The sequence below is a fragment of the Lolium rigidum genome, chromosome 7 (assembly GCF_022539505.1).
Source record: "Lolium rigidum isolate FL_2022 chromosome 7, APGP_CSIRO_Lrig_0.1, whole genome shotgun sequence".
Lineage (NCBI taxonomy): Eukaryota > Viridiplantae > Streptophyta > Magnoliopsida > Poales > Poaceae > Lolium > Lolium rigidum.
The window spans coordinates 161,901,793-161,907,725 of NC_061514.1; positions in this window are offsets into that span (position 1 = coordinate 161,901,793).

Below are 5,933 nucleotides of genomic sequence, written 5' to 3' on the forward strand. Positions count from 1 at the left end.
CTTACAGATCGACCGCATCAGAGGCTCCTGGCGTGGGCAGTCAGGACATCTTGTCAAAGGCACGGGTCCATACTGCGGCCATGAAGAACGGGAGGTCGAAGAGAAACTAGACATCACCCGCCTGCCGGAGAAGGGCTGCCGCTGGCGGAGAAGAAGAACAATGGGGCGCGGGGAAAGAAAGGAGAAGCAATGGCACGGGCACGGGGCTGGCTCGGGCTCCCATTTTGCAACGGTCACCTGGGTAAGCTGTGGGTCCGGCGCACTTAACGTGGACAAGTTGTGGGTCCCATGATGATCTGGATAAGTGAAGACGTGTCCACTGCGGGGCACCAACAGCGGCCCCACTTGCCACCACCAACCAACGTCAACTAAACGGGATTCCTTCCGTCCGAGCTCCTTCTGCGGGTTTCAGACAAGGTTTTGGGGAAAACTGAGGAAAAACTAAGGGGCTGGGGAAAACTGAGCACAACTAAGGAGCCAGGGGCACGAAAATAGAAATCCCTAAAAACTATTGTGGTATTGAATATGTTACTTATGTATCTTATTTCTTATAAGTTGCTTGTTGAGCGATAACCATATTTCTGGGGACGCCATCAACTGTTACACCTTTGTTGAATATCATGTGAGTTGCTATGCATGTTCGTCTTGTCTGAAGTAAGGGTGATTTATCATGATTAAATGGTTTGAGTATGCATATTGTTAGAGAAGAACATTGGGCCGCCAACCAAAGCCATGTATCATGGTGGAAGTTTCAGTTTGGAAATTAATCCTCAATCTCTTATGAGAATATTATCTGTTGTTGAATGCTTAAGCATTAAAGAGGAGTCCATTATCTGTTTTCTATGTTTCCCCGGTATGGATGTCCATAAGTTGAGATTTATCAAAAACGAGAAATCAAATGCGATCTATCTCCTTGGACCTTTGTACAGGTGACATAGAGGTACCCCTTTGTGACACTTGGTTGAAACATATGTAATGCAATGATAATCCATGGAAATCCGAGCTAATTAGGACAAGGTGCGATCACTATTGGTATTCGATGCATGAGGCTTGCAACTTATAGGATGTTTTATGCATAACACATATGAATTATTACTACCGTTGACAAAATTGTCTCCATGTTTCCAAAATAAAAAGCTCTAGCACAAGAGTAATCCCTGCTTCCCTCTGCGAAGGGCCTTTCTTTTACTTTATGTTGAGTCAGTTTACCTACTTCTTTCTATCTTAGAAGCAAACACTTATGTCAACTGTGTGCATTGATTCTTACATACTTGCTTATTTGCATTCATCATATTACTTTGTGTTGACAATTATCCATGAGATATACATGTTGAAGTTGAAAGCAACTGCTGAAACTTATATCTTCATTTGTGTTGCTTCAAAACCTTCTATTAAGAATCTATTGCTTTATGAGTTAACTTTTATGCAAGATTTATTGATACTTGTCTTGAAAGTACTATTCATGAAAAGTCTTTGCTATATGATTCAGTTGTTTAGTCATTATCTTCACCATTGCTTTGAATCACTTCATTCATATCATATGCTTTACAATAGTATTGATCAAGATTATGATAGTAGCATGTCACTTCAGAAATTATCCTTGTTATCGTTTACCTACTCGAGGGCGAGTAGGAACTAAGCTTGGGGATGCTTGATACGTCTCAAATGTATCTATAATTTCTTATGGTCCATGCTAGTTTTATGACAATACTCACATGTTTTATATACACTTTACATCATTTTGATGCATTTTCCTGCACTAACCTATTAACAAGATGCCAAAGCGCCAGTTCACGTTTTATCGCTGTTTTTGGTTTCAGAAATCTTACACAGGAAATATTCTCGGAATTGGACGAAACAAAATCCCACGGTCTTATTTTGCACGGAGCTTTCTAGAACACCGAAGGAGAGACTGAGAGGGGCCAAGGGGGACCCACACCACATGGCGGCGTGGCCACGTGGGGGGGGGGGCGCCGGCCTATGGGGAGGGCCCCTCGGGACCCCTCCGACTCTGCCCTTTCGCCTATTTATTCTCTCCGTCGCGAAAACCCTAGTACCGAGAGCCACGATACGAGAAAAGTTCCAGAGACGCCGTCGCCGCCAATCCCATTTCGGGGATTCGGGAGATCGCCTCCGGCACCCTGCCGGAGAGGGAATCATCACCGGAGGACTCTACATCATCATGCCCGCCTCCGGATTGATGCGTGAGTAGTTCATCCTTGGACTATGGGTCCATAGCAGTAGCTAGATGGTTGTCTTCTCCTCTTGTGCTATCATGTTTAGATCTTGTGAGCTGCCTATCATGATCAAGATCGTCTATTTGTAATGCTACATGTTGTGTTTGTTGGGATCCGATGAATATGGAATACTATGTCAAGTTGATTATTGATCTATCATATATGTGTTGTTTATGATCTTGCCAAGTTGATACTTGTGACTCCAAGAGGGAGTATTTATGCTCGATAGTGGGTTCATGCCTCCATTGAATCTGGGACAATGACAGAAAGTTCTAAGGTTATGGATGTGCTGTTGCCACTAGGGATAAAACATCAATGCTTTGTCTAAGGATATTTGTGTTGATTACATTACGCACAGTACTTAATGCAATTGTCTGTTGTTTGCAACTTAATACTTGGAAGGGGTGCGGATGCTAACCCGAAGGTGGAGTTTTAGGCATAGATGCATGCTGGATAGCGGTCTATGTTCTTTGTCGTAATGCCCTAAGTAAATCTCATATTAGTCATCATGATATGTATGTGCATTGCTATGCCCTCTCTATTTGTCAATTGCCCAACTGTAATTTGTTCACCCAACATGTTATTTATCTTATTGGAGAGACACCACTAGTGAACTGTGGACCCCGGTCCATTCTTTTACATCTGAAATACAATCTCACGCAATCATTGTTCTCTACTGTTCTTTGCAAGCAAACATCATTCTCCACACCATACGTTTAATCCTTTGTTTACAGCAAGCCGGTGAGATTGACAACCTCACTATTAAGTTGGGGCAAATTATTTTGATTGTGTTGTGCAGGTTCCACGTTGGCGCCGGAATCCCTGGTGTTGCGCCGCACTACACTCCTCCACCAACAACCTTCACGTGGCCTTCATCTCCTACTGGTTCGATAACCTTGGTTTCTTACTGAGGGAAAACTTGCTGCTGTACGCATCACACCTTTCTCTTGGGGTTCCCAACGGACGTGTGCTTCACGCGTTATCATCCACCATCAACTACGTGGGGAGCCACTCCTTCAATTTGACCATTATTTTTAGCACGCTCAATAATAATGGCTAGCATATCCACCACGTTGTTAAATAACAAGGGAGATAGGGGATCACCTTGCCTTAGCTCTTTTTTGGTCTGGAAGTATCTACCAACATCATCATTTCCCTTAATGGCAACACTTCCTTCAAAAACAAAGTTATTAATTAATGTGTGCCACTCCTTAGAGAAGCCTTTTATTCTAAGAGTTTGTTGCAGAAAAGACCATTTGACCTTATCATAGGCTTTTTCAAAGTCTATTTTGAGGAATACACCGTTCAATTTTTTGCGATGTAAGTCATGTATTGTTTCATGCAAGTGTACTACAACGTCTAGGATATATCTACCTTGCATAAAAGCAGTCTAGGATATATCATAAAAGCAGTCTAAGTGGGTCGCACCACATGATCAACAACCAAATTGAGTCTAATAGTGGCTACCTTAGTGAAATTTTAAAGCAAACATTAAGAAGGATTATTGGCATGTACATATGTACTGTTGACTCCTTTCCGCGTCATTAATTTTTGGTAGTAGGATAATCTCCCCAAAATTGATGCGGAAAATCTCAACTTGTTCAGCATGCAACTAACCAAACAGTTCCAAGAAATCCTCTTTAATAGTGTCCACGAAATTTTGGAAAAACTCCGCAAGAAAACCATCAGTTTCGTCCTTCTTATTGTGCTCCATTTGAAAAACAGCTTTCTTAATTTCCTCTTTTGAATAAGGAGCGGTAAGAATAGGGTTTTCCTGAGGGGTGATGAGGACATCCCATCTATTGATACAACCGCTGTACCTACAGCTACACAAATACAAGGACCAATCACTAGAGCTCATGTCAAACAACTTAACTATCATGTACTTTCGTTTCTTGGAACTATTCCTCACATACATGAGAATATGATGCTGCCTAAATCAGATATATTTGTTACTCTTAGGAATGATGGACCTAGCATGAATGAGGAGTACAAGCATTGGAGCATGATCAGTCATGGAGGAGATGGCAGCAAGCATTTGAGGGTTGAAGAGGACGTCACAAGTGGAGATTTCAGAACTTTGAAGCCACCATAAGAAGAGATGAAGACATGGATGAAATATAGAGTTTTCCACTTCATAATTTCGTTCATAGCATAATATGGTGCTGCGTCACCTTTAGTTTTGGGCCAGGCCCATGTCATTTTCGCAGGAATTAAGTCAGCCACTTTTTAGAGTCTGTATTGAAGGGGTAAGGCCTTCTAGGGTTTGGTTCGGCCACCATACGTATGGCTGGCCGAAACCCCATCTTTTCCTCCTTTAAATACCCCGATAGCCGTCACGTTTAGACTCAGATTTTGATAAGACTAAAAGTTAGCCATTGCTGCAACTCTCGTGTACTTCTTTTGATGACAACGCCCAGAACAAGACCGACTATTCGAAATCCCACCTTATTCAATAAAGCTTTCATCTATATCCGCAATATTCTGATAGCATCATTAGTTCTTACTTGTTCTTGATTTCAGGTAGGAATTAAGACCCTCGTTGGTCAGGCTGATCGTGCATCCGCAAGATCAGTAACTCCCGGAGATTGTCCTAGCGATTGCATTGGTGCACGAGCTTTGCACGTGTAGTTGGATCGCCAAGCACGAACTCCACCAACAAATCGATTTATCCTCGTCTCATCAAAAGATTGGCCACCTTTGTCCTATCAAGTGGTATCAGATTGTAGGTTGCTCGGTGAGATTTTACTATTTTCCTAGTGTAGATTGCATCTGCCATCATACCCATAAACCACGAAAAAGCCAAAATACTGTTAGAGCTTTAGATCATCGTCCCATAAACCCCCTACCACACATTTGCATTGTCTTTTCAGTTTTGCATAGTTGAATGTGTGTCTGCATCTTCGTGTCGACTTGCTGGTCTTAGCATCTAGTTCCTTTAGAGTTTCGAGTTATGGTCATATTAGTCACGCCGCCGCCCGTTCGCACCATACGCAGATCACCGCCACTACATCCATATACTTCTGCCACTTCCATATACACCCACCATATATACTTCCGCCACTGCCATATACACCCACCATATATACTTCCGCCACTGCCATATACACCCACCAAGATCGTATCCGCCACCATCATATACATCTGCCATATACCCTATTTCCTACCGCGACACAGATTTGTGTTGTTTCTCTGCCGCGATAGAGTCCATGTAGACTAAGGTTTTCCTGTTTTTCTTAATACACTACAAGAAAAGTTGCCATGGCCGACGAAGTTGAAGTCGCGCCGTGGTTGCTGGTGTACCATGGCCGACGATTTTGGTCCCTCCGTGGTGCATGTCAAAACTTTTTTTTTTCTCGTTTTTGAGGCCACCTAGCCCGACGAAAGCGGCCAAAACGTCGCGTATGGTGGCCCGGGACGTGGTGCATCGCGAATTCTCGGGTTCGCCGGCCGAGTCAACGCAAATCCGCACCGCCGAGGGATGTAGGGCCCGGATGGCAGCCTCTCCGGCATTGTTTTTTTTCTCGATCGCGCCATCTCGTTCAACTTTCTCCCGATCGAGCCGTTTACGATGCGAGATCATGGGTCCCGCATGTCATCCTCTATGAACCAAAATTCTTTCTATTCTTGGATTTTTTTTGACCCCCGATTTCCGGCTACTTCCTTTTTCTTTTGATCCCTTGCCGCCTTGGAAAC